Genomic DNA, 21,728 nt, shown 5'->3' with positions numbered 1-21,728 from the left:
AGAAGGTTAAAAAAAAAAGCTATCTGAATCCTACTTTAAGTGATTTCTAACTGTATAACACTGGGCAAGAGATTTAAATTCTCTTAGCCTCTGTTTCCTCACCTGTACAATGAGGAAATTAACAGCACCTTTTATACAGGATTGTTGTAAAGATCAAGTGATGTAAAATATAAATGGTGCTTTACAAACCTTACATTGCTATTATATATATATATATATATATATTATATATATAGTTCTAGAGATATATTAGCTCTTATCACAGACCTTTTGAGACTAGGAAGTGGGGGAGAGGAGGCTACCAAAAGAGCACTTGATTGCCAAGGAGATCTCCCCAGATCCAGTCATGACCTGGTCCTCACCAGTCTCCCTGCTCTGCTGCCTGGTAAAGAGCCAAGCCAAGCAAATTATCACACAAGGTGCCAGAAAAGGGGAGAGAGATCATTCTTTACAATTACTATGCAAGAGCTTTCATTCAGCACCTGCTGAGAGAGGGGAGGCAGAACAGAAGGCTTATTAAATTATCTACTGCATCACTTAAATTATCACAAGGATTTGTGGGAGAGCATGTAGAGAGCTTTTTAAATTGGGGATTTCTACTCTTCCCTGTTTGGGGTTCCCTTTGGAACATTTTGAAATTCTTTTCCCTATGTCGGTCTTTTATAACCTGTCCTATCTCTCTACAAATTTTGTGCTGCCAACAACTTCAGAAAATGTGTTTTCAGAGTATGTTTATGTAAAAAACAAGACAACTAGATGAGATGGGGCTAAAAGAATTAGCTTTTAATTATGAAAATCCTAGAAGCATAGAATTTAGAACTAGGTTAGTTAGAATTAGTTAGTTAGTTAGTTAGAATTAGTTAGTTAGAATTAGTTAGGATTAGAAAACTATGTTAGACTATTGAAGTTGAATTGAACTTTAGGACACAGAACATAGAACATTATTGTTGGAAGGAACCTTAAAGTTTGACCTATCTCTGCCACAGTTTGACAAAAGGAAAAAAACACAGGCTTCAAATACTGTCTCAGATATTTACTATTTGTGATCCAAGGCAAATTATTTCATCTTTCTGGATATAAGTTTCATCATCTATAAAATGGGTTTAACAGAAATACCTACTTCTCTTAGCTGTGATAAGGATCAAATTAGATAATATATATAAAATGCTTTATCAACATAAAAACTATAAATTTAACTATTATCATATAATAATTATTAGTGATTGTATATGGTACATTATATACATATTATTACATGACAATTATTTTATAATTCAAGTTTCACCACTATTCAAGGATTGTCTAGTTGTTTGACCTTAGACAAGTCACTTCATCTCTTAGATCCTCAACTTTTTTCATCTGTTAAATGTTGATAATATTTCATAGTCTTAGAGTTAGAAGAAACCTCAAAGGGCATAAAGTCCAACAAAAATTCAACTAATAACAAAGGAAATAATTAAGTGATATAATTGTTAATATTTTAATTACTAATTCTTTTGGAGGAAAAACTGACCTCTGGAGAGGGAAAGCAACTTCTCTAAAATATTATACTATTTGTGACAGAACTAAGGAGAGATCCAAGGACTTACTCTCCATCTAGAGAGTTCTTAACATATTCTACCAATAGTCACTTTTTAAGGGACCAGAAATTCCTTTCATCATCATTTTATCTTACATCATACTTGGAAAAACTAATACATTAAGCCAGATAGTCAAGTGCATTTCTGTATATGTGTGTGTGTATTTGTATGTATTTATCCAAATAGATGAGAAAAACAGAAAATTATATATTTATTTAACTTGTATTTTATTCAACTTCATATATTTGTAGAGAAATATATATATTTAAAGAAATATCATAAATGAGATTAGCAGATTTATTGTGGAACAATGAGCAGTAAATTTAGAATAAAGTAACAACAACCAAAACAACCTGGGTTCAAGTGTCACTTTTATTTGGTCCTAGCTGTTCAACTCTGGGCAACTTCTTAGCAGCTCAGTCTTCTCAATGGTAATATGAGAAGAATATTTCAAAGAATTTTGGTGTTTGTCCTTCATTCTCGAGGAAGACCATGACATCAGGAAGAGATGATGCCATGACAAGCACATGAATTGGATTTTAGTGAGAGCATGTTGTGCTAAGTCACCAGTCTCACTTTCTCCTTCAGAGTCATCTGAGTCCAGGGGCCAGATATGAATCAAAATGACTGGAGATGACTCAGGATTCAAGGAAATCAGGGTTAAGTAACTTGCCTAAGGTCAAGCAGCTAGTAAGTGGCAAATGTCTGAGACTGGATTCAAACTACCATCCTCCTTACCAGCACTCCATCCATTGCACTGTCTCACTGCCACACAAAGTACATCTAGTCTATCCCAAACTCAACTAATAAACAAGAATCTTTTCTATAAAGCATCCCTGAGATATTGCCTACTTCACAGGGAGGTTGTGATAAAAAAAATCTATATTTTAAAGTGATCAAAAATATGATTATGAGGATGGTGATGCTTTTGTACTTTTACAATGTCATTGCGGGTCCAGACTCTCATTTCACATTTAAAGGGAAAAGATTCAGAATTTATTGCTAGGTGGGAAAATCAATCTTCTATTTTAACTTTTTAGTGTACTTCCTAATCTGAAGATGCTTATCTTTCAAACATCTGATGTCAGCTTACTGAGGGGAGCAAATAATATCACTATTTTGTTGTGGGGGGGGAGTGTTAACAAAATTGTACTACACTAATGCATTGTTGATGGAGGTATAAAGTGGTCCATTCATTTTGGAAGCAATCTGGAATTAAGTGAAGATGTGCCTAAAAAAGATACAGACCTTTTGAACTAAAAAGTGTTATTGTCAGGAAATACCCAAAGAAGTCAATGACAAAAAGCAATGCATGGAAATAGTTATAGTAGCATTTTTGTTTAAGCAAAAAATGAAAAACAAAGCTAATATCCATCTATTGAGGAATGAATAAGAAAACTGGTTAATATTAACAATAATAATTTTATATAATACTTTTACTGTGCTAAGCACTTTGCAGTATTATCTTATTTGATCCTCATGATAACCCTGGGAGGTTGTTACTATTTTTATACCCATTTTACAGATGATAAAACTGAGGCTAGTGTGGTTAGTTGACTGCCCAAGGACACACCATGATTCTCTGAAGTCGAATTTTCACTCTGATCTTTCTGACTCCAAAAACTATATACAGATCAAACATTCTATATACTTCATCTAGCTGCCTTTCATATTAATATAATGTGCTATATAAATGATGAATATGATGAATCAGAATACAGGTAGGCATGATAACTAGAATAGTTAACATTTATATAGTGCTTACTTGTGTTAGACACTAAGCAAAAGACTGTAATTATTTTATCATTTAAATCTCACAACTCTTGGAGGTAGGCACTATAATGATCCACATTTTACAGATGAGAAACTGAGGCAGAAAAAGTTGAAGTGAGTTGTTCAGGGTCACCCAGCTAATAAAAATATGAGGTCAAATTTGAACTCAGATCTTCCTAAATCCAGTTGTTGTTGTTGTTTAGTCATTTCCAACTCTTCACAACCTTATCTGGGATTTTCTTGGCGAAGATACTTGAAGTGGTTTGCCATTTCCTTCATTTCATTTTACAGAAGAGGAAACTGAGAAAAAGAAGGGAAAATGACTTGTCCAGGGACACAAAGCTAGTTTCTGAGATCAAAGGAACAGAAATGACTCCAGGTCACTTGATTGACTTATCGAATTGGTAAGTTCCTATGTCCACAGTAACTCATTCATTCAGCTTCATTTAGATAAGGAATACAAAGCTTTCCTGATCAAAATCAGAATCTAATCCAAGTAGGGAAAGCTAGAAATCTTTCATAATCATAATGCCCTCACAATCAATGGGAATGGGGGATGGAGGGGGGAAGGAAGTGGAGACTGTAGTCCAAAACACTTTCCAATTGATTCCCTTGGTGTTCCCCCTTCTCTTGGTCCTGATGATTTGCCCAGCAACAGCAATCAAATCTAAGGACCAAGTTCTAAGGGCTCAGGCAGAGATACTCATTCTACCCTATTCCTGTGCCCCTTATTCTTATACTTGTCTATGGAACTGAAGGACTGGAGAGTTCTGTGCTTGATTTGTGATGACTCTTTATGGAGAATTTATTAAAATAATAATAATGAGAAGGCACAGTTAGAAAGAACCTCCCCCAAAATCAGGAAGACCTGAATTAGGGTCCCGCTTTGAAACCTATTGATCCTGGGGATGTCTCATAACTATTCAGTGCTGAAGGTAAGCCTTTAAATCTCAGAAAGGTACCAATCTGCATAGGTACAGGGAGTTTCTTCACCTAGGAGTTTTTATACCAAGAAAAGCACAGTTTTACTCCCTTTCTCTAATAATAGCGATAATATGATATATTATAATAATAGTTATTATAAAATAATTGCTATCAGAGGTGGCATTTTGTTGTTGTTTAATTGTATCTGATTATTTGTTACCCTATTTGGGATTTTTTGGCAAAGATATTGGAGTGGTTTACCATTTCCTTCTCCAGTTCATTTTACAGATAAGGAAATTGAGGCATACAAGAGTAAAGTAACTTGTCCAGGGTCATACAAATTAGTAAGTGGCAGGATTTGGGCTCAAGATAAAAAAGGCATATCTGAATAATGAGCTGTATTAGTGGAGAGATTACAAACATTGATGGGCAAATAAAAATGTCAAAATATCAAAGCAGATGTTTCAGCTAGAGTTGACAAACAGTTCCCACCCCCTATTTTACCTCCCTTGATCCCCACAATAACCCTATTGGACTAGATGAGATGATGATGATGATGATGATGATGATGATGATGATGATGATGATTTTATTATTATTGTTTATATTTTGAACAACTGAAATTCATAATGAAATGATTTGAAGCACCTTGGCCAAGATCATAGAGCAATGAATGTCAAGACTAAAATCCTGGACCTAAATTTATGCCTTTTTTCTACTTCCCTGAGCTACTTCTATATATACCATACTAGACACCTAAGATGGGAAACTAGGGAATTTAAAAAGGAGAAAAAGATTTTGTTTTGCTGCAAAGCCTATCTAGATATCATCAGATTTGGGGCAGAAAAGGGGGCAATAACCTTGGGTTCCTCCTTTGAAATCTCTAAACACCTTTTCCTACCTCCTTCTTTCTGCCTTCTGTATTTTACAAACAAATAAGCACTAAGACACACCATTGATTTCCAATGCTTGTTACCCCTTTGTGGCTACTAGGGGCATACCTATTTATTATGCACTTCCATATAGCAGACAGCTGCCCTACCATTAGCAGGGTTAAACACAACAGCTGTAGCAGATACAAATGGGACATTGTAAGTAGGCAGGAAGTAAAGAGAGAAGGTTGGGCACAAGGTGGGAAATCAAAAGATTTAGTGCTGAAAAGACCTTAGAGTCCATCTGGCAGAAGCCCCTGATTTAGAGAGGAGAAAACTGAGGATCAATGAGAAAAAATGATTTCCCCCAAGGCTATGATCAAAGTATTGGAGCCAGGAAGGACCTTATAAGTCAACTTGTTTGTCTTTCTTTCATATGATTAATAACTGACTCAAGTGATTGAGAAGATACCCTGCTAAATCATAGTATCATAGAATGTTGGAATATTAGAAATATAACATTTTAAAATATTTTAATTGTTAGACCATAGACTATAGAATATTAGGATTCATGAATTTTTAATTATAAATCACATAATAGTAAAATTGAAGGGATCTTAAGAATAAGACTGAACTACATTTTTTGAGCCATTTTGGGCTGGTTTACTAAAAATGAAGGGAAACTGAGTTTAAAAAGTAATGATTTAAAAGTGATCCTTTCAAATGCAAATTAAAGCTTCTCTGAGGTACCACCTCACACCTCTCAGACTGATCAATATGACCAGAAAGGATAATGATCATTGTTGGAAGGGTTGTGGGAAATCTGGGACACTATTACACTGTTAGTGGAGCTGTGAACTCATTCAGCCTTTCTGGAGAGAAATTTGGAACTCTGCCCAAAGGGCAACAAAAATAAGCATACCCTTTGACCCAGAAATACCACTACTGGGTCTATACCCTGAGGAGATGATGAAAAAGGGTAAAAACATCACTTGTACAAAAATATTTATAACAGCCCTGTTTGTGGTGGCAAAGAATTAGAAATCAAGTAAATGTCCTTTAATTGGGCAATGGCTTAACAAACTGTGGTTTATGTATGTCATGGAGCACTATTGTTCTATTAGAAACCAGGAGGGACGGGAATTTAGGGAAGCCTGGAGGGATTTGCATGAACTGATGCTGAGTGAGATGAGAAGAACCAGAAAAACACTATAGCAACATGGGGGTGATGTTCAACCTTGAAGGACTTGCTCATTCCATCAGTGCAACAATCAGGAATAATTTTGGGCTGTCTGCAAAGGAGAGTGCCATCTGTATCCAGATAAAGAGCCATGGAGTTTGAACAAAGTTTGAGGACTATTCCCTTTAATTTAGGGGAAAAAAACAGATATCTTATTGTCTGATCTTGTTATCTCTTAGAATTTTTGTCTCTTCCTTAAGAATATGATTTCTCTCTCATCACACTCAATTTGGATCAATGTATAACATGGAAACAAATTAAAGACTGACAGATTGCTTTCCATGGGAGGGGGGAAATAAGATTGGGGGGGGGATTGTAAAACTCAAATAATATCTTTAATTAAAAAAAAAAGAAGACTATTGCAAATTGCCACCTTTCAGGGTCTCCAAGATCAATATTACAATGCTATATAAAAGGACTTACCCTAAAACTTTAAAAAGTCAAAATATAATTAAATTGAAAAGAAAAAAATAAAAATAAAAAAATAAAAGTGATCCTCTCAACTTGTTAGATTGTTCTTATATTACTTCTAATGTGATGTCTCTCTATTAAGATAATGGTACTGGCCCACCAATAGTTAGGGAAACACAATAATAGTAGCTATCATCTCAGTAACACTCTATGGATCCAAAGCACCTTCAACACATTATGTCCTTTGTCAAGTGACTTGCCCTTGCTTAAGGAACTAGTGAGAGATAGAACTATTACTAAAATTTAAGTGATCTAGCCTTCCTCTACATCTCTCTTACCAAGGCATACAATTTGAGTTGTTTCCCTGGAGGAGAGGCTGTGTTAAATCACCCAAATCCCTAATTCTAGTCTGATCAAACTTAAATCCCCTAATATTTGCAAAGTGACTGCCCACGATGTATGAGGTCTGTGGCAAGACTCTGAAATTTGGCAGAGCCAACTGAACCCCAAATGGATCAAACTCCAAACTTTTTTACTTTATTTGCCTCACCTCAGATCACATGATCCTAGCTTTCCACCCCACCATTTCATCATCCTTGAGAGTCCTTCCAGCAATCTACCAGATTTAGAATCCCAAAATCTGGCAGAGAGAGATTGAGCGAGGGAGAGAGAGCAAGAGAGTGAGAGCGAGAGTGAGAGCAAGAGAGAGAGAGAGAGAGAGAGAGAGAGAGAGAGAGAGAGAGAGAAACACAGAGACAGAGACAAAGAGACAGAGGAAGACCCAGGGGTCTGAGATCAAAAAACTCAAGATGGTATTTTTTTTCCTGATTCATCCAAGCATCCCCATTCCTCCACTAAATCAGAAGGCACAAAAATCTGGTGGAAAGTCATTGGGCAGAAGAAAGCTTGAAACCAAGTGGAAGAAGTAAGAGAACTGTCTAATACATGTGGAAATTTGGATCTTTCTACAGCTCCAAGATTCACTGACATTGTTGGGAAATGGAAAACCATTAGGAGTTTGTATGCTATTTATTATCATTTATTGATTGATTTTTGACTTCTAGGAGAAAAAAGAGATTGGAAAAATAGTATATTCTGTCATCATTGATGCCAGAAGCATTCTATAGAATTTAAGTGAAAGGATATAAGCATACAAAAGGAAATAAGAGTGTAATATGACACGAGAATAGGAAATTAATTTGTGTCTGACCAAGACTAGGACCAGGGTGACTTTGGGCAAAACAGTAACAATATAGATGAACACTTCAGCACAATGGAAAGAGTGTTGGGTATCCTGTGTGTCCTTGAGTAAATTATTTAACTTCTTTGGATCTTGACTTCCCTGTTTGCAAAATGAGGGATTGGAGTAGATCATAATTTCTCATGTCTACCCTCTAAATCTATGAAACTAATCTGGATTCTTTTAGAGTACAGTATATCCTATGTAGGGCCTCTTCTTTTTCTCCTGTTTTCTGATTTCTCCCCTTATCTCCATCCCCATGAAGCATCTATACTATGAATCCCCTAAATTGTCTGGAAATAGGAAGGGCTGTCTACCAGGATCCCAGGGTTTTCAGACAAAGGATGAATTATCAAAGATTTTAGAAATGATCTCTATCTTCCCTTCTGGCTCTAAATCCTGTGTTCTTATGATGGCTGAAATCTCAGCTCTAAAATGGTAGATAGTATAGCATATCACATGATATGCAGGTTTTCCCTTCACAATGGCCCTATGTCACAAGGTCTGGATTTCAGTCCTAGAGCTGCCACAAGCTGTATGAACATGCTTTTATTTTTTTAATCTATAAAGAAAGGATATTTGCCTCACTCGATAATTTAATGGATTTACCTCCAGCAAGATAAATGCAAACTTTCTTGTAACCATAAAGCACAAAAAATTAATATAATATAAATTTAAGAATGAAAACATCTTGAATAGCAATATGGTTAATGAGCTACAGGACTTTATTGGGCCCTCATTCTCTTCTTGTTCTTCTGTAAGGTAACCTGAATGGTTCATTTCCAACTCTGCTATTCTCTGAATCTGTCCTTATAAATAAGAGGGAATCATTGAATGAAAGATACATAAGTGATCTGGCCAAGGTCACACAGGCAGTAAGTGTCAGAGTTAGAATTGGAATGAAAGTCTTCTCCAAAGTCAATGTTGTTTTTGCTGAACCACATTGTCTCCCTCCTTCCTATGGAGGGATTACTCTCTACTTAGAATTTCCTTTGTGGGGAGACATTAGAATATCTGGATGTAAGGAGAAGAAATGCAATCATATTAAATTTACTTTTTCAGGCACATTACTTTCTAAAGAGGCCCTTCCTTCCCAGAGTGGACTTGGAACCATCCTATAGGTCTTATCACTGCTTGCAAGGACAAGGTGCAAAACAAAACAGAGATTACATAGAATACATATGAGTTGCCAAGAGTCCTTAAACCAATTAGTGTTAAAAATCTAGAAACAAGTCCAGGTTGGTAATTATCTGAATCATCACTGACTGTTCTACTGCTGCCACCCAATAGGATGGCATTTACCTTCACTGTGAGGGTCGAAGGATAGCAGTCACAGTTTCCGGCCAAAGATAGGTTTGGATTTTTAGAATGTACTTTCTGAAAATTCTCCCATTGCAAATGGCAGTGAAAAGAACTGACAGGCAGCCTCTCCCAAATCCCGCAAATATCCCCCAAAGGATTTTCCTTTATCCTCAAGCCCTGTTCAAGTTGTCTTGTCTCCCCTTGCATCTATCTAATGGGTCCCAGTCTTCAAGACAAACTCAAGTAGCCCTTCCTCCAAGAAGTTTCTCTTGACTCCTCCTTCCCACTGGATCATTTCCTTTTCATCAACCCTTTCCAAACTTATTGTTGATTCCCCAATTTGTCTGTTTCATCAGCGAGTCCTGATACCTTGACTTTGGTGTAAATTCTTAGAAGGCTGTTGTTATAGTATCTTATATCACTATATTATCTGTGGGTCCAGAAAAGCATTGATTCATGGATGTATCTCTGAATATGACCCTGGAAAGCATTGTTCATTTGAAACAATCTCCTGAAATTGCCAGGTCCCCAAAAAGTTTAGGAAATGAATTTTATAATTTAGTGGAGGAAACACTTAGAAAGGATCTGGATTTTAATCCTGGTTTTGCCAGTAACTTTTCATCTGACCTTAGACAAGCTCATTTAATTTCTCTGAGTCCCATTTTCCTCATCTATAAAATGAAGGTGTTAGACTACTGCCATAAAGTTCCTTCTAATCCTGACATTTTATTTTTTTGAGTCTTAAGGTTCTTACAGATCTGTTATTCTATGCTTTCTATGTTAAGGTCACTTCCAGAATTAACACTACATTCTTTGTCAAACAGTCCTTCCCACCCTGGTGCATTTAAGATTTAATACCCTATATTAGACATGGGAAGTTCTGGGCCAGCAGGCAGGAGACTTGTTTCAATGTCTGGCTTAAAGGCCTATTATCCTGTGTCACACTTTGGCCAAGTCTTATTTTTCTGAACCTTATTTTCCTCAGTTGTAAAACTGAGGTAAAAATACTTGTACATCCTACACGTTATTGTCAAAAAACTACTTTGCAAGACTTAAAGTGTTAATCTCCTTTTTAGACAGCTAAATACTTTGAAGAAATGTTCTAAGGGACTGGTATTCTGGTGTTTGTTGGGATGTCCAAGCAGAGTCATACTTAACACAGAGGATCTTCCTCCCATAGCTCCTCTTCTCCAGAGACTCAGGCTGCAGACTATCACAGGATTCTATCCCCATTATCCTTCCTCACCTATCACTCTTACCCCACTCTGAGTTCTAGCTGGGCAAGGACTATGATTTTCTAGAGGATAAACCACCCTCTCCTGGAACAATTGCACTCATGTTTGTGATATCTTGTCCTGCCTCCCAAATGAATTTTCCCTATGTGCAATTTCAGCTAGTTATGACTGTGTGTCAAAGCAGATGGTATCAAGGTTGTTGGGGTTTTTTAAGTAAAATGTTTAAAAGCCTCAAATTGTTTTAGAAATATAAATAATTAGTAGTAGTAGTAGTAATAATAGTAATAATATTTGTTATAAGGTTCCATTCAACATTGACATTCTATATTCTAAGGTTTTGAAAGGCATGTAATGGGCTTAAAATTGGAAGAACTAAATTCAAAACCCAGGTCTAATTCCTATAAACTTTAGGATTATGAGAAATCTTAATCTTAATCATTTAATCTCTCATTAAAAATAAAAAAGTTTCAGTTTTTAAAATCACCTAACCTTCCAGCCTCAATTTCTTCATCTATAAATGGGTATAAAATCACTTGTACCATCTGCCTTACAGAGGTAGTTATGGGAAAAACACTTTACAGATTTCTTAGTATTAAAATGTAAGTTATTATTGTGAATAATAATAATAGTAATAGATACTTATATTAATCATAATAATAGCAAAAATCCATTTTAGCTCTTACATTCTGTGAAATTTATAAACTTAAGGTCTCAGGCTTTTGTAACCCAAGCCATTCACTCAGTCTACCTTTCTGGGTTACGCAGCCCCTGTGGGCAGTCTTTTACAAAAACCCTTGTCTTACAACAAGCTGAACATGAGAGTTTTTATTTATTGACTTCTAGGGAGATTGTAGGAGGAGGGGGAAGTAGGGAGTGGAAATATTTTAAGCCAAATGGTTTGATATTTTCAGAAGTTGTCAGCTGAAGGGATAGACACAGTAATCCGAATGTAGAAATGTTTAGTTATTAAGAAGCTTCTTCAAATTAATCTGGGGATATTTGCAAAATGGAAATACCCCTCCCAACATACTTATCTTTGGAGGCACACCTGGCCCTGGAGAAGATTTACACTTGCAAATCCAAAGCTCAAACATGGTAAATGTTTCTGGTTCAATCAAGCTGTCCCTAAAAAAAAAAAAAATAACAAAAATAAAAAAAGGAAAAAATGCTCTCTTTCCTTCCTGGAGATTTGTTGTCTACAAGAGGAAAGGGGACATTGATGAAGGATTTCTGTAAGAGCCCAAGATTGTTTTGTAATCTGTGGGTCTGCTATTTAAAAGTAGGCACTGACAGGAGGGATACCTTTGCTGGTTTTGAAAGTTTTAAGCTAAGGACCTCTTCACAGAATCTCAAGAACTGAAAGGCCCTTTGGAGGCCATCTAGGTCAACCCCTGCCTGGAAGAAAAGTCTTTTCACCAAATACTCAATGACTAGGTAATCAGCTTCTGCTTGACAACCTCTAAGGATGTAAGCCTGTTACTTCTAAAGACTATAGGATCAAAGATTTAAATGTGGAAAAGATCTTAGATATCACTGATGAATTCTAATTGCCTTATTTTATCTATAAGGAAACTGAGACATCAAGTGGGCAATTGATTTGCCAAGAGTCAACTCATGGATCATGTGACAAACAAGATGGAGGATTATACATTTATCCCATCCTCATAACCTCTCAAAACTCTCTAAAATAGGGGCAGCTAGGTGGTGCAGTGGATAGAGCACCAGCCCTGGAGTCAAGAGTACCTAAATTCAAATCTGGCCTCAGACACTTAATAATTACCTAGCTATGTGGCCTTGGGCAAGCTACTTAACACAATTTGCCTTGAAAAAACCTAAAAAAAAAAACCTCTCCCTAAAATAGAAGTATATGCAATAAGAAAAAGTTACAGCTGCCCACACAGTCTGATTCTATTAACCCTAAAGAGGTAACAACCTGATTAATTAATAATAGAGAAGCCTACTTCATATTCTCTAACGTACTCCTTCCCCTAAACTGTACTAGGGCTATGCAATAGGGTCAACAGCCTGTATTCTGATATTCATTCAGATATAATAATTCCCTTGCTGTTGGTGCCAGATTCTCTGCTAGCACCCCCTCTTGCTCTCACCCTTCTCCATTCTTCTGTGGCAACAAGCAAAGCAACTCCACTCTGTCCCTGTATAACTCCATCTTGGAGAAGGTAATGGTATCTATATGTTGATGATAGATAGATAGATAGATAGATAGATAGATAGATAGATAGATAGATAGATGATAGATAGATAGATAGATTGATAGATAGATAGATAAATTGCAAGGGGCAAGATGGCAGAGGGTAAAGGCAAGGACTCCCTTGAGTTCTCCTCCAAACCACTCCAAATGCCTTTAAATAATGACCATAACCAAATTCTATAGTGGCAGAACCTACAAAAAGACTGAGTGAAACAATTTTCCAGTCCAAAACAACTTGGAAGCTCCGTGGGAAAGGTCTGCTGCACCAGGGTCAGAAAGAGCCCTCAGTACAGCCTGACTATGTATGGAGTGAAGCAACTCCAGAGCGAACTGCTAGTCATCCAGGAACAGCCCATGGGGTGCCTGGGTAACTTCAGGGCACCTAGTTCCCTGGCAGTGAAGTGTTTCCAGAACTCTCAGCCCAGAGATTGCCGAGGGCAACTTGGAAGGCCATCAGGAAATCTCTGCTTCACCAGAATGAAAGCAGAGCTTAGATCAACATAAACCCCAGCACAGACCCAGTCCTTGGGGATGAGGAGCAGACCTTAGGAGCCATCCCATGGCTGCTTCCACAGTGCTCAGTCCATGATTTGGGGGTAACTGCAGAGGTCTCTTTGCCATTCCATGAGGCAGGACTCTGTGACTTTACCAATACTCAGGTCCAGGTTGCAGATTAGGGTCTCAGTCTCAGGAAAAGGAACAGAAGCAAAATAGAGCTTACTACTTAAGAAGAGCAGAAACATTCCCCTCCAGGGCAGAAAGGAGTACTTGTGATCATCCACAGACCAGGAGAGCAGTCATAGCCTCTCACAGGACCTTGGAGGAATTGAGAACCTGCAGGCCCCTGGGAGTATCCCTGGAAACAGTTGCAAAAAAGTTTGGAACTGTCTCCTCCACCCTGGAAGAAGAGTTCCACCTTAATAAAGAGTTAAAAATCAAGTCATAGGGAAATGAGCAAACAACAGAAGGGGAAAAAATCTACCATAGACAATTACTTTGGTCCCATGGAGGATCAAAATACACACTCAGAAGAAGACAACAAAATCAAAACTTCTGCTTCCAAAGACTCCAAGAAAAATATGAATTGATCTCAAGCTATGGCAGAGCTCAAAAAAGATCTTGAAAATCAAAGAGGGGAGTAGAGGAAAAATTGGAAAGAGAAATGAGAGCAATGCAGAAAAAATCATGAAAACCCAGATAGCAGCTACAGATACAAAAAAATACTGAAGAAACAATATCTTAAAAACCAGTCTGGGGGTGGCTAGGTGGTGCAGTGGATAGAGCACCGGCACTGGAGTCAGGAGTACCTGAGTTTAAATCTGGCCTCAGACACTTAATAATTGCCTAGCTATGTGGCCTTGGGCAAGCCACTTAACCCCATTTTCCTTGGAAAAAAAAACTAAAAAAAAAAAACAAAAAACAAAAACTAGTTTGGATCAAAAGGAAAAGGCAGTACAAAAGACAAATGAGGAAAATGCTGCCTTAAAAATCAGAACTGGCCAAATGGAAAAGGAGATATAAAAGCTCTCTGAAAAAAAAAATAATTGCTTAAAATGTAGAGTGGAACTATGGGAAGTTAATGAGTTTGTGAGAAATCAAGACACAATAAAACAAAACAAAAAGAATGAAAAACTAGAAGAAAATGTGAAACATCTCATTAGGAAAAACAACTGACTTGGAAAACAGATCCAGAAGAGATAATTTTAAAATTATTGGACTACCTGAAAGTCATGATCAAAATAAGAGTCTAGATGTCATTTTTCAAGAAATTCTCCAGGAGAGGAAGCTAAGGGGTGCAGTAAATAGAGCACCAGCCCTGGAGTCAGCAGGATATGAGTTGAAACAGCCTCAGACACTCAATAATTACCTAGCAGTATGACTTTGAGCAAGTCACTTAACCCACTGCCTTGCAAGAAAGAAAAGAAATTCTCCAAGAAAGTGCCCTGATATCCTAGAAGCAGAGGGTAAAATAGAAATTGAAAGAGTAATCTGATCACCTTCTGAAAGAGATTCCAAAATGAATAAAAATATTTAAGCCAAATTTCAGAACTCCCAAATCAAAGAGAAAATATTGCAAGCAACCAGAAAGAAACAATTTAAATATCATTGAACTACAGTCAGAATAATACAAGATTTAGCAGAATCTACATTAAGGGATCATAGGGCTTGGAATATGATACTCTAAAAGGTAAAAAGCTTCTAGAAGGTAAAAAGAGTCAACTACCCAGCAAAACTGAGCATACTCTTTCAGGGGGAAAGATGAACATTCAATGAAATACTTTCAGACTTTCCTGATGAAATGACCAGAGTTGAATAGAAAATATGATTTTTCAAATCCAAGGCTCAAGTGAAACATAAAAAGGGTAATCAGGAAAGCCAAATCATAAGGGACTTAATGATGTTGAACTGCTTATATTCCTGCATGGGAAGATGATACTAATAACTCATATGGACCTGCTCATATATTGCAGCAATTTGGAGAAGCATATATCAACAAGGCACAGATGAGAGTTGAATTCAAAGATATATAATATATTAAAAAGATGAAATAGGGGAGAAAGGAATGTACTGGGGAAAAGGGAAAGGAGAGGTAGGATGGGATAAGTTATTTAACTTAAAAGAGGCAAGGACAAACTTTTACAGTAAAGTGGAAGTGGGGTAAGATGAAGGGTAGTGAGTAAGCCTTATTCTCATCAGAACTGATACAGAGAGGGAATAGCATACACACTCAATCGAGTATAGAAATCTATCTTACCCTAGAGGAAAATAGGAGAGGAAAGGGAAGGAAGAAAGGGGATAGAAGTTAAGTGATAAAAGGGAAGGAAGATCATGGGAGAGGGTAATCAAATGTAGTACACTTTTGAGAAGGGACAGGTTGAAGGAGAGAAAGAATAGAATAAATGGGGATGAGGGGAATAGGATGAAAGGAAATACAGCTAGCAATAGGAACTGTGGGGAAAAAATTGAAACAAGTTTCTCTGATAAAGACCTCATTTCTCAAACATAGAGAGGAGTCAAATTTATGAAAAAAAGGAACCATTCCCCAATTGATAAATGATCAAGAGATATGAACAGTTTTCAGATCAGGCTATCAATACAATCTATTCAATTTTTTTAATTGTCTTACCTCATTATTGATAGGAGAAGCCTGGAACAGCAGCTTGGAATAATTCTGAGGTACTACCTTATACCTATTGGATTGGTTAATAGGCCAGAAGGAGAAAATGGCAAATGTAGGGAAACTGAGACATTGGTGCATCGTAAAATGATTAAACATATTTGTAGAACAATTTGAAACTATGACCAAAGGGTATTAAAACTATTACTATCCTTTGGTCTAGTGGTGTCACTGCTGGGTCTATATTACAGAAGAGATGAAATATATTGAATTTTGTGAAAATTTTTTCTAACTCAATACAATTATTTTTAATAATTTAATTGCAATGGTATTGAATTAATAGATTAGTTAGGTAAAATTGTCATTTTTATTATATTTGCCTGACCTATCCAGAAACAATAACTATTATTCCAATTATTTAATTCTAGCTTTATTTGTATAAAAAGTGTTTTTGTTTATGTTCATGTGTCTTTTTTGACAGGTATACTCTCAGGTATTTTACACTGGTTATTTTAAATGGTCTAAAACAATATATAATAATATAGGTGCAGTTTCCTACTTTTCTCTTTTAATTAGATCTATTTCAACTTTAACTTTGTCAAAGTTCATGATTATGATTCCTACTTTTTTACATAATAAATTCTACTCCATCCCTTTATTTTGTCTCTATATTTTTCTCTCATTTTTTAATGTTGCCTGAAACAGCATAATGTTGAATTCATATTTTTAATCCATTCTGATTTTCATTTCCATTTTAGGGTAAATTCATCCTATTCACGTTCTTAACTATAATTATTATGTTTTTCCCTACTTCTTTTTCCTCAGTGTCCTTCTTGACTCATTAACCCAATCCCTTCTCACTCATCTAATTTACTTCTGCCTTCTTCCTTGTCCTCCTATTCCTTAATCTACCCACTTCTCTTAGAGTCCCTCACATCATCTCCCCTGCTCCTCCATCTTAATTTAATTATTCTTTGAAGAATTCTCCCTTAAACCCCTCCCTCTTCTTAATTCTTAATCTACACATACTTCTAAAAGTCCCTCTTATAATATGTCCCTGTTGTGGCTTGCTTCACCTTGGAGCCCACAGAGATGATCTCCCTCCCGGAGGGGAGCTGAGAATAAGGAGTCAAGCCATTACTGCCTTATGCCTCCAGCTCAATTTTATTACTGCTTAGCTATTACATATATACTGTTAGGTCTTCCGGGGAAGAACAAAGAATAATTGAGGGAATGGGGGTGCACAAGCAGTATGTACGTGCAGCGTCTTGCATTACAGGATAAGGGGGTACTTTAGGGAGGAGGTGGTAAAACACAGCTGTGTCTTGTGCCCTTGGGCTGTGGGGCAGAATGTCCAGCTCCCAAGGACTCAGGCTCACCTTATCTCTCAGGGCAGCTTGCCAGCTCCTGAGACTGTCCAGGTGGTGGTTCGTTAGTATATAGCCTATGTTCCCACATGTCCCCTAAATTCTTATTTCTTTCTAACTTTAATAGACTTCTAAATATAAATGTGGTTCCACACACACACACACACACACACACACACACACACACACAAACACTTCTTTTTGTGGAAAATTTGAGAAGGTGAAAATTTTCTGATCTACTCTACCATCTTCCCAGAATCTTCTCTGAAATATGCTATCATGGATCCTTTTTTGTTTTTGGCTTTCAGGTACTTCAATGATTCTTAAATTATTTCTTTTTTTTAATCTATTTTCTAGGTCAATTCTTTTTCCTAAGAGATATTTCACATTCTTTTTCTTTTTTTTTACTTTGTTTTACTATTTCTTGATACCTCATGGAGTCATTAGCTTCCATTTGGCCAAATATAACTTCTTTTTTTTAGGTTTTTGCAAGGCAAATGGGGTTAAGTAGCTTGCCCAAGGCCACACAGCTAGGTAATTATTAAGTGTTTGAGACCAGATTTGAACCCAGGTACTCCTGACTCCAGGGCCAGTGTTTTATCTACTGTGCCACCTAGCCACCCCCAAATATAACTTTTTAAAGAATTATTTTCTTCACTATTGTTTTGAATCTATTTGTCAAGCTGTTAATACTGTATTCCTAATTTTATTGTATGGCTCTCACTTTTTTCTAATTTTTCCTCTGTTCTTAAAATCATTTTTTCTCTTTTTTAGCTCTTATAGGAAAGCTTTGGGGGCTTCTGCCCAATCTGCATTTTTCTTTGGAACTCTACTTTTAGTTTTCTTCAAAATACTGTCTTTTTCTGTAGCCTTTTTTCTTTATTACAATAGTAGTTTTTTATGGTTAGGTTATTTTGTTGTTATTATTGCTATTAATTCATTTCCAACCTACTTCTTGATTTGAACTTAATATTAGTGTTAAACTCTTTTTGCCTTTAAAGGGAACATCTGGCATAAGCTTTGGTCTTTCTAAATTGATATTATTCAAAGAGAGATCTAGCCATTACCCTCCCAGAAACATGCAATTTCTGACCCAGGTTTAAGACTTTTGCCATTGGTGTGATTGAGTTCTCATAGACTACTATTAAGCTTAGTCAATTAAGTTGCTAGGAGGTTCTGCAGACTCAGTTTCAGTGAACTTCAGTTCCCCAGTGGTTTGGTTATCTTTGGTCTTTATTCCACTGAATATTTATATGCAGGGTTAAACACTAAAACTGAGTATCCCTCCTCCCTGCTCTTAAATTCAGAGTCACACAGCTAAGATTCTGGAAATTTTCCTTGCTTCTTACATAGGTGGACCCTCTCTCCCTCACTACCATTCTTCATCCTGTAACTGTGATGTAGTTCTGAATAATGGGAAACAAAACTGTCATTGGTAACCTATTCCTGCTTTTGGTGCTAATACAGGAGACCCCTGGAGTCTTTTTTTGCCTTAAGTATTTTCTGTTCTGGTATTCAGTCTTCTTATTATCCCTGAGTGATAGAATGCTTACCTGTACTGCTACAATTGCTGCCTCACCATTACATCAGTGCTATATTCCTGGCCAGCCCCTGCCACAGCATTTATAGACCTCCTTGACCATCTTCATAAACCACCCTGGTTTGGAAAAATGACATACTGCTATTTCTTTTTGACTGCCAATTGGAATTCAATCTGACATATTTTCTATGCTATTGTAGAAAAGGTCATTGAGGAACTAAGGCAGAACTGTTACCCCTTATTCCGTCATCATGGCTCCACCCTGCTAAAGCAATTTGGAACTGCATTAAGAGAGGCATAGCTTCTATGACTGAGGTGAATGTCTAACTCTAATCTGTCTTCATCAGGCCTCATCTAATATAGCCTGCATATAGCTTGTTTTTCTATCATTGTTTATATATTCTTTCCCTTCACCACCACCCCACCCCCCTTCCTATTAGACTATAAACTCATTAAGAGCAAGGACTGGGTTTTCTTGTTTTGTTTTGTTTTTTGCTTCATTTGCCTTTGTATTCCAACTTCATAAGTGCTTGGCTTAATATTTTTGACTAAATATGGATGACTTGACTTTTGCAATCCATGGTTTAAGAAGGACATTGATGATCTGGAGAGTGTCCAAAGGAAGGAAATCAAGGTAGTAAAGGCCCTTCAATTCATGTCAAATGAGGTTAGGTTCAAGGAACTGGGGATACTTAGCCTGAAGAAAAGAAGACCCTGGAGCAATATATGATAGCTGTCTTCAGGTATTTGAAAAGCTTTCATGCAAAGGAGAAATTAAATTTGTTCTATTTGGCCCCAGAGGGCAGAAGCAGAAATAATGGGTAGAATTTGAGGGGGAAAAAAATACCAATTTAGGCTTGATGTCAAGAAAAACCTCCTAACAATTAGTGATGTCCAGAAGTGGAACTGGCTGCCTTGGGAGGTAATTGGCTCTTCTGGGAGGCGGGGCTAGCAAAGGGTTTTCATGAATAGGCTTAATGATCACTCATCAGCTAGGTATATAGTAAGGATTCTTTTAGTTATTCTTTTGAACTAAATAACTTCCAAATGTCAAATTCTGTGACTCCCCAGCTACTAGTGCCCTTCCCTATTCCCTATAAAAAGATTGGCATTTATTTTGTATATTTTTACATGTTTATATATAAAAATCAATCAACCAATCAATAAGCATTTATCAGATACCTACAATGTGTCAGACACTGTGGGAAGCTGGAGAATACAAACCCTAAAAAAAAAAATTAAAACTTTCAGGCCTTATGGAGAGGGGGTAAGTATTTCTATGTAGATGTGTATACACACATAAACATAAGTACATATATGTATATATTTATATATCCATGTGTCATATATATTTTGCATGTACACATCTATGGTTAATACAAAATAATTATAAAGTAATATGAAAAGGGAATAGACACTAGCAACTGAGGGAATTAGAAAATGTCTCTTGTAGAATGTGACAATTGAACTGTTTCCAAGGAAAACAAGTATTCTAAAAGATAAAAGGACTTTATTATCTCTCTCCTAGAACATACCATCCTTGAATGAAAGGATTATTTATTTCTGTCTTTGTACCTCATTGCCTAACACCAAACCCAGCATGAAGTAGACCCTTAATAAATGCATTGAATGATCAATTTTCTGACAACCTGATCTCAAAAGCCCTAAACTATCTTGGTTACCCTCCTCTGGATAGTCTCCATCTTATTGTACTCATAATGTAGTACCCACAACTAAATATAATGTCAGATAGGATCTGACCAGGACAAAGTACAGAAGAGCTATTATCAAGCTAGCCCTAGATACACTAACTCTCTTCATGCAGTCTAAGATCAGGTTAGTTTGTTTGGCTTCTATAATCATGCTTTCAACTCTATTAAACTGGCAGCCCACTAAAACCCCTTAGATCACTTTCAGAAAAACCATATATTTTTTACCTTTACTTCTGAAGTTTAATTTAGATTCAAAACACATACAAATACACACACACACACACACACACACACACACACACACACTTTAAACATTTTTAAAAGTGCCTCCAGCTCAATTTTATTACTGCTTAGCTATTACATATATACTGTTAGGTCTTCCAGGGTAGTGCCTTTTAAAAAATTTAAAAAAAAATGAAATCAGGAGGTCTGGGTTCCAGATTCATTTGTTTCCATGTGACTTTGAGCAAACTTTCTGGGTCTCGGTTTCTACATCTGACTAATTTTGACATTTAACTTGATAATTACTTTGCCCCTTTGACTTCTGATATTCTATAATATAAGGTCCCTTCTAGCCCTAACTTCACATGAATCCATGCTTCTTTGATGTCACATCAAGCAAGTGGTTCTTTTAAGTGACTTGCTATCAGGGTTGATTTGGAATAAGGACTACCAGGAAATCAGCCCATGAAGATTGAGACTCCATGTTGTTCAGGGTTAAATCCAACTCTGTATTTGCCTGTGACTCCAGTAAAAGGTTGGTGGCAAACAATTATGCTCTCAGGGACTCTGTTTCAGGGCAAAGCAAAAAGATCGGTGTCTGCAGTTAGAAAACGAAGTCCCATAAGAGCCACTTGCCTCCGGCCACATTTGCCAGAGTCAAAGCAGTTTTGAGTACTATGCCAAGCTCTGCTGCACATTTTCAGCAGTGGCAGCAGGCAGATAGATAAGACTTCAGCCACTTATGGTCCCTTGTGCCCAAAGGGATCCAGAGACTTTGTTTCCTGCCCTATCTTCAGGCTGTCAGGCTGCAGGCGCCTGTAGGAACCTCTCTGTTAGATGTTTTATGTGGAGCACAGGGAGGAAAAGTAAGAGGCAGGTTTTAAAACTAGAGGAGAAAAAAAAACCTGACCCTCATTCAAATCTATGTGAGTGAAAGAACGGGGAAAGATGCTATACCCTTAAGAAGGTAAGCTGGTTGG

The sequence above is a fragment of the Macrotis lagotis genome, chromosome 1 (assembly GCF_037893015.1).
Source record: "Macrotis lagotis isolate mMagLag1 chromosome 1, bilby.v1.9.chrom.fasta, whole genome shotgun sequence".
Lineage (NCBI taxonomy): Eukaryota > Metazoa > Chordata > Mammalia > Peramelemorphia > Peramelidae > Macrotis > Macrotis lagotis.
This window is presented reverse-complemented; position numbering follows the sequence as displayed.